Consider the following 13,648-nt stretch of genomic DNA (forward strand, 5'->3'; position numbering starts at 1 on the left):
CAATTGAATACTTGGGGTTTTTATCAGAACCTTACCTATTGGTGATCCTTTCATGCCCTTTATTATGTCCCCAGAACCCTTAAACTGATAAAAGTCCTGCCCAATTTCTCAGACTCATAGCGGTTACTTTCTTCTCTACTTTTTTTACTTCTTGGCCTTCTTGTCTTACATTAGCAAATGACTTAAAGGGCAAGGAAGATCAGACTGTTGAGCTGAATTCTTTGAATTTTTTATCTAAAATCTTTGTGTTTTAGGCCTTTGCAGCCTTGGTCCCTGAACTCCTGTTTTAGTCTTCTAGACTCATGAGATTGCTGAAGTTCTTTAAAAGACCATTGACTGTTTGAAGCAAAAATAATAATAATGGATTGTGGGGTCTATAGAATATGTTGAACTAAAATATATGAGTTCAATACAAGGAATTGAGTGGGGATTAAATGAATTATACCATTATATGGTTATTTACGTAGTATAATACTTGAATTGAGACTGATAAGTAAAGATTGCATATTGCAATCTTCAGGTTAAACCCTAAAACACACAGACACACACACACACCAAGAAATATTGCTAAAAATCAGAAAGAAGATACAATTGTAGAGTAGAAAATACTTTATAAGCTCAAAAGATAATTCCAAGAAATGAATGTTGGAGCAAATAACAGATGCTATAAATAGAAAACAAATAGCAAGATAGTAGAATTAAAGTGATCTGAACAAAGCCATACTGATTTTAGATATAAATGGATTAAGCACTTCATTAGAAAGAAATTATAAGAGTAGATAAAAAGCAGACCCATTTGCATGTTGTATACAAGATACATCTGTAATATCTAAAAACACAAGTTGAATTTAAGAGTGGAAAAAAATGCGTTAAAAATACTAAGTGTAAGTATGCTGTTGATAATGTGAAATGTAAACCTGTCGTATGACACAGCAATTCCATTTCTAGGTATTAAGCCAAGAGAAAGGAAATACGTGTCCCTAGGAACATGTATACGATGTTCGTAGCAAACTTTATTTATAGTAGGCAAAATATGAAAACAGTCCAAAGGAGAATCAGTACAAAAAGGGGATAAGAAATTACAGTATATTTATATAATGGAATATTACTAAACAAAAAGGAATATTCTTTCGATTGCTGTCACAATACAACTAAATCTCAACAATATTATTTCTGTAAATGAGTCTGGATGCACAAGAGTATTTTATATGTGACTTCATTTTCACGAATTCCAAGATTTGGCAAATCTATTTCCTGTTAGTAGAAGTTGGAAACTGGTTATCTCTAGGGGAAAGCAGACTAAGGATGAGGGACATTGGGGGGTGATGAAAATGTTCCAAATATTAATGTGGGTGGTAGTTACATGGAGGTGTACAGGTACAGCATCACTTAAAAATGAATCTGGACTCGGGGCGCCTGGGTGGCGCAGTCGGTTAAGCGTCCGACTTCAGCCAGGTCACGATCTCGCGGTCCGTGAGTTCGAGCCCCGCATCAGGCTCTGGGCTGATGGCTCGGAGCCTGGAGCCTGTTTCCGATTCTGTGTCTCCCTCTCTCTCTGCCCCTCCCCCGTTCATGCTCTGTCTCTCTCTGTCCCAAAAATAAATAAAAAACGTTGAAAAAAAAAAATGAATCTGGACTGAGACATTAATTTATTTGTTTCTTTATAACAAGATAATAGGTACTTATCACCTGTTTAAAAAAAAGAAGGGGGGGGGAATAATAATTCCAAAGGTAGAGCTGGACTTTAGGTCATTTTAGTGGGTCACTTAGTAATATATAAGTGAACATGTTGAAACCATTGAAAAATTCAGTATATTAGAATGGAGTTGCAAAGGTTAAAGCCTCATTTTTGGAACTTTTTTCTTTGTCAGTAAAATGTGATAGAGCATCATCCATCCCTTACATCAGGAAGACTTAAATTTCATTAAATAATGAGACATTCAGACTAACTTGCAAGTCAAATAATTGCAATTAAATACATATTTTTATTAAATGGCGATTGAAGTTTGGACATTCCTTTTTTTCATTCAGACTTTTATTAACACCTTTATTTTAGAGTAAGTAGATTTTATGTGCTTTACCTTCTCCCCAAACCTTTGCTCTTTCTAATAATAAATTCTAACTTAAGTAGCAAAGTAATTATATTTTGTATATGGTTTGGTGTACATGATTCTGTGTTAGGCTGTAGATAATTAAGTTGGATTCAGTATTGGAATATTACTGAATATACACAATATTTATTATCACTCAATATTAGGTTCAATGTTAAGCTATATATAACTTAAGCAAAGGCCGTTGGCTTTATCAGAACCTGCTGGTGCGTGGACCAGCTCTTGTAACAGACCCTTTTCACAGTATGCTGCTCAGCCTTCCGTTTCATTTAAATACCATTCATTACAACAGAGCAAAAAATGTACAGTTGAGTGTCCAAGTGTATTTGAAAAATAATTACTCAGCCAGACAGATCTAGAGCACCCCTGGCTTGAGTTTCGCTTCTTGTAGGGTTTGGATCATTACTTTACCACTAGAACTTCAGTACAATAATCCCCATTGAGTGATAATTTATCAACATACCTGCTCTTCTTAGTTCAAAATTCCATCATCTGACACTCTGAATCATTCACGATGGGATGAGGACACCCCCCACCCCCACCCCCATGTGTTGAGACAGTCTCATGGTTCTGGGATCTCCAGCATCACTGTCTTGAATGGAAGGAACTCTCCATAGTTCAAACTCCTTAGCCTATCAGCTCCTCTGAAGAATGGCCTTTCTGTTCCTTGACTTTGCTTCTGCCTCCCCTTGCTCACCAGTCTGGCTGCTCAGATATTCTCTCTGACCCCAGGGACTGACAGACTCATTCTTGTGATCCGGTACCTAGGACATTCTTCCTCAGATAACCTATCCACAGGGCTGGATCTTTCTTTGCAGAGAATCTCAGCTTAAATGTTCCTTCTTTTTATTTTTTCCTCCACTTTATATAAGTATAATTGAAAAACACCAGTTTTAAGGTGTACAGTGCGATGTTTGAAAATACATATACATTGTGGAAATGAGCACCACAATCGAAGTAATTTAATATAACCATCACCGTACGTAGGTACCATTTTGTGTGTGTGGTGAAAACACTGATGATCTACTCTCTTAGCAGATTTCAAGGATACAGTAGAATATTGTTAGCTGTTGTCACCATGCTGAACGTTAGGTCCACAGCACTTACCCTCCATAACTGAAAGATTCTACTCTGACCAATCACTCCCCGTGTCCCCCACCTCTCAGGCCCTGGCAACCACCATGCCACTCTACGCTTTTAGGAGTTTGACTTGGTAAGATTTCACATACAAGTGAGATGATGCAGTATTTGCCTTTCTGTGTCTGGCTTCTTTCACTTAGCATAATGTCTTCCAGGTTCTTCCGTGTTGTTGCAAGTAGCAGGATCTTCTTTCCTGCCCCGCCCCCCCACCCTTTCTCTGAAATGTCCATGTGATGCGGCCCCTGTTTGTATCTCCAGTCATCCTTTATAACGTTCCCTGTATTATTACCTGTATCTTTATGTTCACCAAACTCCTAACTCTTACCTGATTTGTCTGTTACTTGTCCATTTTCTGTCTCCCTCTATTGAACTAGAAGCAAGGTTGTGCGTTCTAGTTCACAAATCCAGGGGGAGGGCCCTTTTGCACTGCAGTTTATGTGAACAGTGCCCCCCAGAGGAGGGTCAGGTAAATCAACACAGCTCCCTACAGTGGCCCTGCAGAACAGGCAGCGCTCTTGCTAAGTGATGTTATTCTTAGTCCCTAAAACAGTGCCTGGCCCACAGCAGGTGCTCCAGAAATACTTGCTGAAAAACAAACTCTTGAGTTTCTGCTTTCAGGAGGCTAAGGGAGCTAGTGAATTTTCCTCGGCTGTAATCTTTTCCATTTCTATCACGGTGCTGATTGCTTGCAAAAAAAAAACAAAAACAAAAACAAAAAAAACCTACATTGAATACACAGTGAAAATATACATTGCAAAGAAAAGAAGCAATGATTTAACTGAATTGCTTAAGAAACAAATTACTTAAGAGTGATGTGCTCCTGTTACTGATACTTGAGTTTAATATTAATGATTATGGGAAGAATGTATTTCTTTATCTTTGTCATTAATATTTGGGTATGTATTTGTGTTTAATCATTAATAGCTAATGTGCTACCAATATGTGATATTACCCATCTTTATAAATCTTTTGGGATAAGACCACTTTGCTAGGTACATTGGATTTCAAAATAATTTATGTGAGTCTTTGAAATGAAAAAAATTCCTCATTCTCCAACACTAAATATGTTAATGAAAAATAATACCACATTTTATTTAAAAGGAAGTAGAACATTTTCTTCCAAAACTTGAAACGCAGTCAGTAATAGAGATACATGTAGGAAATCTAAATTTGCGAACTCAAATTTTAAAGGGCCGGGATCATGAAATTTAAAATATATTCTCTGTCACGGAGCGTATACTTATGCCCTTTTAGCGTTAAGATCCTGCATGAAATCTTTCCCATTTTCCGTGTCCTGAGAAGTTCTTAAACACTGTAGGGTTGGATTTGTTTTCATCCAAACTGATCTTTGGACTCAGGGTTGTAGGCATGTGTGCACTTTGGTAAGAAGAGGTGAGGTTGGTGTACCCGATGAGTAATTGATCCTGCGTGCCGACATCGCGTTCTCTGGAATTGATCACAATCGCGTAAAGCCAACCCCTTTGCCTTCCACACCCAGGTACAAAATACAAATGCTGCAGCTAGCGTATTTAAAAAAAAAAAAAAAAAAATAGGCTTTTTATTACACTTCGGCGTTTCCTCCTCTTTCTCTGCGGTATCATTTGAAGTCTGCTTTTTAAAACAGAAGTTGAACAAATGAATCCTTCTGTCCTCACTTTCAGTTGTCAGCAGTGCTTCAGCGTGAGATGAAATAAATTGCCAAGCCCTTTCATCTTCTGTAATCAGCGCTGCACAGCTCTGAGTACACCCACAGCCCCGCACGCCGCCTCTGCCGCACTTTGTGCCGAACAGGAAGTCTTGGGGAGTGCCCTTTCTGGGGCTCCACGCTGGAGTGGGTTTATTTTGCTGCCTCCCTTCCTTTCCCGTTTCCTTGCCTCTTTCCACCTCTTTGCTGCCTGCCCGCAAACGCGTGAGCGATCCATTTTCTGTAGGAAAGAAGTTTTAGGGAGTAACATTATTTTTCAAAAGGTCTGTTTGACATAGGCTTGCCCCCACCCCCCCTTCCCCCCGCCCCCACACCCTACGACACACTCAAATGTAGCGTTGTTGCTGTAGTCAGACACCTAGCCACAAGATTTACAAGTGGAAAAATGCTTGGCGGGGCCGTGAACCGTACCTTTGCCATATCAGAGTGCTTTCTTTTTAAAAGCATAGAAGAAGCAACACGTTCATATTTATGTCACCAAGCAGGACATTCACAGAGATTTACTCACAACACATGTTCTCTTTCCAGCACCCAAACTATGTGGGAGTCTATTAGGGAACAAAGCAGAGGCTAGAGCTTGATGTGGGGGCCAGGGACAGACACCTGCTGGTTTGGGGGGGATTTTTTGTTGGTTCGTTTTGCCAGTAACTGATTCCTTTTTCAGACCGTCCTTCCTCTCCTCTGTCTGCTTCTGGTGGGGCTCTCAGTTGCCGATTCCTCTACTTTCTTGTCCTTCTCTTCCTTCTAGTAGGCTGCCCTGCTGATGTTGGCTGAGCTAGTAGTTACTAGGGAGCTGGTACTGTTCTAAATGCCTTACCTGTATGAACTCAGTGACTCCAACAAAAAGATGAGATAGGTATAATTTATTGACTCCATTCTTGGGATGAGGAAACGGAGGCACAGATTGGCTGAACAATTCACCTGATGTCACATTAGCAATGGGTGGGACGGACATCCAAACCCGGGTCCTGTGTCACCAGGCTTGTGCTCTTATCTCGTACACCCCAGCGTTGCCCTCAATGTGGACGGATGACCCGTATCCCTGCCTTCTGTACTCAGAGGATAAGGCATGTGGCCCAGTAGGACAGAGATGTTGCAGGTGGAGAGGGGCTCATGCTGTCTCCCTCCACTGGCTGCATAGCTGGCAGGATGGGACTCTTGGGTTGATAGGGAGCATCATGCCCATCACATGCAAAGATGAAACTCTAATGATATTTATTGAGTTCTGGTGTGGATACCTCTAATAAATTCGATTTATATCATGATGCTTTTGTTTTTTGCTTTAATGAGAAACGATAGGTTCTTTTTGTTTGCTCAAGCCAACTACATTTGGATTTCTGTTTTGAAATTTTTTTAATGTGTATTAAAAAAAATTTTTTTTAACATTTATTTTTTGAGAGACAGAGACAGAGCATGAGCTGGGGAGGGGACAGAGAGAGAAGGGGAGTCACAGATTCCAAAGCAGGATCCAGGCTCCGAGCTCTCAGCACAGAGCCCGACGCGGGGCTCGAACTTACAAACCGCAAGATCATGACCTGAGCTGAAGTCCGATGCTTAACCGACTGAGCCACCCAGGCTCCCCATAGTTATTTTTGAGAGTGAGAGAGAGCAAGCAATGAGTGGAGGAGGGGCAGAGAGAGAGAGGGAGACACAGAATCCAAAGCAGGCTCCAGGCTCCGAGCTGTCAGCCCAGAGCCTGATGTGGTACTTGAACTCATGAACCATGAAATCATGACCTGAGCTGAAGTTGGATGCTTAATTGACTGAGCCACACAGGCGCCCCTGGATTTCTTTTACTGAGGGAAGAAACTTTACTGAGTGGTGGAGGGAAAAAGCAGAGTTTCTAGAAGTTCTCAAGTAATCCTGAATGATCCCTGTCTACCCTCACCTGCCATCACCAGCTGCCCCCACTTCTCATGGCTATATTGAAATCTACATTAGCCCTCTGGAAATGATAGAGTCCACTCACCTAAGCTGTCTGCTTCTTAAAAGTAGCCTTTTTGAAATGAAAGAGTATGGTAGCCTGAAATTGTGTATTGGTCTTGTAAATTTCAATGTAGAAATTTAAATTTTATCTCCAGTGGAAAGAAACTAGAAAAGAATTAGTGTTTTCCAGCCACTTTCTGGTGAGGGATCAACAACACTTGGAAACCAATTGTATCAACAGACCAGAAAAGGCAGTGCCTGGGGAATGAGTCTCTTCCTGGAGACCTAGTGGGGCGGACAGAAGGGAAATTATTTCTCCTTGGGCTTTCATTCAAATGCGCTCTTTCTTGAGACCAAACTCGCCCTATTTTTTTTTTTTTTAATTTTTTTTTTAACATTTATTTATTTTTGAGACAGAGAGAGACAGAGCATGAACGGGGGAGGGGCAGAGAGAGAGGGAGACACAGAATCGGAAGCAGGCTCCAGGCTCTGAGCCATCAGCCCAGAGCCCGACGCGGGGCTTGAACTCACGGACCGCGAGATCTTGACCTGAGCTGAAGTCAGACGCTTAACCGACTGAGCCACGCAGGCGCCCCTCTCCCTATTTTTAAATGACTCTATCACTATGCAGATAAGCTGTGTAGGAAGTATACAATGAACATCTCTCATTGTTACCTCTTAGTTGTCCACAATAGAGAGCTCCCAATTGGGATTATGGAAAAGGGCAACATGATGGCTGCCTGCCCAAATTTTGCAAAGCTGCCTTGTTTCATGGGAGAGAGTTGTGTTGTATTCACACTGTATCCTAGCACCCAACACAGTTCCTTGCACACAACATCTGACGTTCACGTGATGGTTAATTTTACACGTCAACTTGGCTAGCCACAGGATGCCCAGGTTAAACGCGATTTCTGGGTGTGTCTGTGAAGATGTTTCTGGATGAGATTAGCATTTGAATCCATGGAGTTTGTAAAGTAGATTGTCCTCCCCAGTGTGTGTGGGCATCGTTCAGTCTTCTTGAGAGCCTCCATAAAACAAAAGCAGAAGGAGGAGGAATTTGCCCCTTTTTTTCCTGCCTGCCTCCTTGACATCTTACCTTCTCCTACCTTTAGCCTGGGATTTATACCATTGGCTTCCCTGGTTCTCCTACCTTTGAACTTGTACTGAATTACATGACTGGCTTACTGGGTCTCCGTCTTGCAGAGGGCAGATAATGAGACTTAGCCTCCATTATACTGTGAGCTGATTCTTCATCATAAATTACCATATATAGGAAAATACATATTATTTATAAAATATGTATACATGTTAACATGTATAAATGTGTAGGTTACATATATAAATGTGTATATACATGTAAATGTAGATATGTATGTAGATATATATGTACTATATCTTTTGTATAATTTATAATAGGGGTATATATATTATATTTTGTATATAATGTATATGTCATTTTAGTTCTGTTTTTCTGGAGACCTCCCATACAATTAATTGAACACTTCTGGCGTGAAAACTTTATGTATTTAATGTTTTATTTATTTTTGCGAGACAGAGACAGAGTGCAAGCAGGGGAGGGGCAGAGAGAGAGGGAGACACAGAATCCGAAGCAGGCTCCAGGCTCCGAGCCATCAGCCCAGAGCCCAACGCGGGGCTCGAACTCACGGACCGTGAGATCGTGACCTGAGCCGAAGTCGGACGCTTAACCGACTGAGGCACCCAGATGCATCAAGACTTTTAAAGAACTTAACACACATTTTTTTGTTTGTTTAAACTAATTTTGTTCTTTGAGATGGGTATTGTCCTCATTTGACAGGTCCGGAAACCAAGGCACAGAGCTATGAAGTAACTTTAGCAAATGGCAGTCACCCAGGTATAAAGCGGTAAAGCGAGGAGTTGACCAGGCATTTAGCTCCTGAGGCCCGTTGGGTGAACCAGTGTGTTACTCTAACTCCTTTTGTAGAAGGTACCTAGTGAATACTTGCTGAACTGAACTGAAATTTTTGAATTCACCCTGTGGCTTGCCTAGCAAGAGACAGGCCTTGTCTGTTATGAAAAGTAAGTTGTACCTCCAGGTTGTGGGAAGTAGCCACCTTCAGAATTCCTCCCTTCCTCTGAGGCTTTGATGACCTTAACATAACTCAAGTCTGCAGAATTACTGTACCGGCATTAGCATACATAATTCAATCTTTGTTAGAAAAATTAATATATTTAAATTTGCTTAAAATAAAGCTGACCACTAACAGCTCGGAGACTCTGTGTTATTCCGCAGCTTAGGAACATTTTAATGGTCAATAAAACTGCTCCCTAGATCCTAGCAGTTTTCAGAGTTTGAAATTATAGCTGAAGATACTGTTAATCATTCCTAAATTACCAACTGCTCACTCTTAACCTCTCAATTGTCTAGCTGATCTTTACATTTGAGAAAAATAATCAATAGGACTTCCCCAGAGGTAGATTATATGCAGGGCTGGTGTGCTTTATATACGCGTATAGACATACAATATACAGATGGCTGTAGCATGGAAACTAACCACCCTGTCTAAATTCGGACATAATTGAATGTAGGTCTAGGTATTTAACTCACTTGGAGGGAAGGGATCAAAAGATTTGACCATTGTAAAGTTGATGACATTAATGGTATTATTCAAATGTTTCCCTGTATAAATAGAGATTTATCACGTTTCCAAAATATTTATATGTCTTTCTATTTTGTTTACTTAGTGCATCTGCTTAGGGACAGATGTGAGGTTCTGCATTCCCACTATAAAATAGGGCAGAACAGTAGGCCTTTGAATAGATCTCTGATCATTTGGAGATTAAACATCACTTAAGACTGTTCATCCAAACTCACATTATTCCATCAAACACTTTGTAGCTATGAGTCAAAATGGGAGCATAGTAAAAAAAAAAACAAAAAACAGTGATTGTAAAAAAGATGTTACAGTCTCTGTGTATAAATATAAAGTAACATATTCTGCATATTCTGAACTCTCAGGGTGGAGAGGATGATACTCTTGAACCGTGCTTTGCAAACCCATTAAAAATTTTTTTTTTAAATGTTTATTTTTTTCTGAGACAAAGCATGAGTGGGGGGAGGGGCAGAGAGACAGGGAGGCACAGAATCGGAAGCAGGCTCCAGGCTCTGAGTGGTCAGCACAGAGCCTGACGCGGGGCTCGAACTCAACAAACCATGAGATCATGACCTGAGCCAAAGTTGGTCACTCAACCGACTGAGCCACTCAGGAGCCCCAACAAACCCGTTTAAATATACCAGCAGCACTTGGCAGTCTCCTCTGATGTAGCTAGATTCATGCCGAGGTTGAGGTAACTCTTGTATCTACTTTTGGGGATATTTCTATGACTTTAAAAAACCAGTCTAAAACCACATGGTTTCATCTGGCTAACTTCATTTACTCTGGCAATTCCATGATCATCTTATAACTCCTTTAAATTCAGGTGAGTAAACATAATAAAAGGCCAGTTCTGTACAAGATAATGTGCTTAGTGCTGTGGACAGTACAAAAATCATCAAAGGTAGGTCTTATCTTTAGGAGTTTACTCAAGGGGGGGCAGACAGGCATAAATTAATTATGAAATGTGTGTGTGCTATACAAGAGGTGCCAAATCTGTTAGGAACAAAGCAGAGGCAAGAGTAATTTGTCTGAGTGAAGGCAGGATGGCTCCAGGAAGTAGTAACATTGATGTAGACGACGATTTTGACATAGGAAGAAGTGGTGGTGAGGATATCCCATGAATGCGATCGCTTTTCATGGGAACCCCAGAAACCTTTTGGGGATGAGGAAGGGGCACACAGCGTACAGATTGGTAAGAGTCCAGACTAACATAGGAGGCTCACCTAACAGCACCTTCTATTTACGTGACTTGAATCCCAACATCTGTTTGGCTTCTTTCCATGACTTCTTTAGGTCACGGTAAATACACTCTGTTTTACTTGGCTTACTAATGTCTCTGAACCTCCTGTTCTCTTATACAAAATAGCAGTGAGGCACTTATTGTCACGCAGAAACAGTCTGCCCTTAGCAACTCATAGATTAGGCCTTTTGTTCCTACCGGGGGCTGGCTTGCCATTCCTTGCAGACATGACTCAACAAGGCAGGGCAACTTTCAGTTCAGTTATTGGCACCACAGAAGTGACCAGAATTGGAGTCTCACACCTTGAGACCCTCACACATTGAGACCTGTGCTGGATACAGCCCAACTTCCAAATCTGGGATTATTTCCTTCAAATTCACTAGCTCTCCTCCTCTCACTGGCTGCGGTATGCTGGGGAGTCACTCGATGGAGATGTGTTGGACATGGAATCCACTGGGACCCTATCCACTTTGTCCACGTGCTGAGGCTGTGCTCCATTTATAACAGTGTACAGTAACACCTTAGATGGCGAGGGACTTGTTCTGCAAGTGTTCCTGAAGACGAGGGAACATTTCTAATATGTTTTAACTTGATGGATAAGTGACATCTTACAATGCAAGTAGTATGTGACACCAAATGTCACATGATCAGCCCTGAGCCAGTGGTTCTTGAAATTCCCTTTGATACAAGTGCTATGGATTACAAGCATGTTTCCAGAATGAATTATGCTTGTAAACCAAGGTCTTATTGGTATTTTAATTCAGCTGTTTTGTAAACATGCCCTTTGTCTGCTTGTAGCATCTGTTTTATCTCTTATTTAGCCCAAGGAGCACAACACTTAAATTTAACCTATAACTATAAACACCCATTAGGTTATTACAGTGCTAACTGAACTTTATTTGTTATGAATGAGAAACTCTGGGTTTCCAAACTGATGTAAATTCTACAAAGCGACAGCCAGAACCTTTGCTTTGGGTCACTGTCATCTCCTGGCCCTGGGACCCTCACCATTTTAAGTCTCTAGAGGCTCAGTGCTCTTTGAGAATTTTTCCATACCATCCGTTCTGTTAGAATTGTGCTAATAAATTTCTCACAATAAACATTACATAATAAAAACAGTACTTTGAGTGACAAAATAGGGGGGTTCAGGCTTATAATCATGACCGTTTTCCCCCACTGTAATGCCTTCAATAATTATTTTTACCAGCAGAAGTGAATGTTGTTATTGCCTTCTAAAAATAATACTTTGGTTCATCAAAACTGACAAACACACTCTTCAATTCTTCCTCAGTCATCCTTCATACCTTCATACTTCAGAGATTTCTTGGTTTTCTTGGTGATGTTTAAATTTAAATCTTGGTGATGGTTAAATAGAAATACACTTCTCTTGGAGCTCAGTTCACCGTTGACAGTGATAAACAGAAGAATAAAGGAAGTTATTGTCAAGAAAACAGTCCACAAACAGTGCAGTGGTATGTTTTTAGTTTCATGAAATATATTTTGTGGCTCAAGTGTGATCCATAGGGGGAAAACTATAGCATTTGAATCTTGGTATCCATAAGAATCATTAGACTGTTTATTAAACACATAGATTCCTGGCCTCATCCCAAACATATCCAATATGGTAGATTTTTGGGTGGGGAGCAGGAATCTGCATTTTAGGTTTTTACAACTCAATCAGATGGTTTTGGTGCAGTTGGTTTGCAGAATATTTTGAGGAAAAAAATGCAAAAGTGGCTACTCATAACTAATCAGCCCCTTTATATCCGATTTTAGTTTTTTAATTAAATTAGTGCCATAGGGGAAGAGTGTGTTGACTTTTGTGACTTGTAAAGCAGATCTAAATTTGCAATTGAGAAAAACACTTAAGTGCCCACAATTTCCTGTGATTTGTCCTTTCATTGACTTTATGAACCAACCAGAAGCCCTTTGAATATTTCCAATAGGCCGTGGACCACACTTAAAGAATCACTTTTCTCAGCAGTCTTAAAATTATGGCAGAATGCCCAGAAACTGATACTTAACAACCATGGAAGTATATCTGCTTGAAATCTTACAAGTAAAAACAACTTTGGGAAGCCAGTTTCCACTTCATTATTTGGCGCTGGATACAAGTTTCACATCCACATTGGAGATCCACGTTCAAAGACAGAGACGCTTCAATATTCCCGTTAATTTTATTGGCTTAAAAATAACAGCCGAAGAACATGCTGCTAATGTTGCTCTCTGGCGGCGTTGTTTGTTTATGTTCGGTCTTGGCTGGGCCCATTATCATGTCTGCATCCTTTGGACATACTTCGAGGAGCCACACGCTACAGTCTAACGATAGAGAAGCGTAAACGTGTAAATTTCTGCCTGCTCATACCGAAATATTTTAAAGTGAACAAAAGTTAGAATTGCTCAGACTTAAAAGCAGTAAGTGAGTAAGTAAATACATGTAAAATGATAAAATGATGTGAGCTCAGGTGATACTTGTATTTCATTGTTGTTTTCCTTAAGTTTTTTCATTGTGGTGTAATTGACATACAATAAACTGTTCAAAATTAAAGTATGTAATTGCATAAGTGTTGACATAGGTGTATATTTGTGACATTACCACTACAGTTAAAGTAATGAACATACTCCTCCATTCCCTAAGTGTCTTTGTGTCCTTTTTTAATCTCTCCACCTCCTCCCTGTCCTCTGTTTATCATCATATAACTGCTAATTTATCTTCTGTTTCTACACAATATTTTATATTTCCTACCTAAAATTTTATGTAAGTGGAATCATACAACATGTACTTTTTTTATCTGACTCCTATTTTTGTTTAATGTTCGTTTATTTTTGAGAGAACAAATGCAGACAGGGGCGGGGCAGAGAGAGAGGGAGAAGGAATCCCCACACTGTC

The sequence above is a fragment of the Panthera pardus genome, unplaced genomic scaffold (assembly GCF_024362965.1).
Source record: "Panthera pardus isolate Hobbes unplaced genomic scaffold, ASM2436296v1 HiC_scaffold_2, whole genome shotgun sequence".
In the NCBI taxonomy this organism is placed as follows: Eukaryota; Metazoa; Chordata; class Mammalia; order Carnivora; family Felidae; genus Panthera; species Panthera pardus.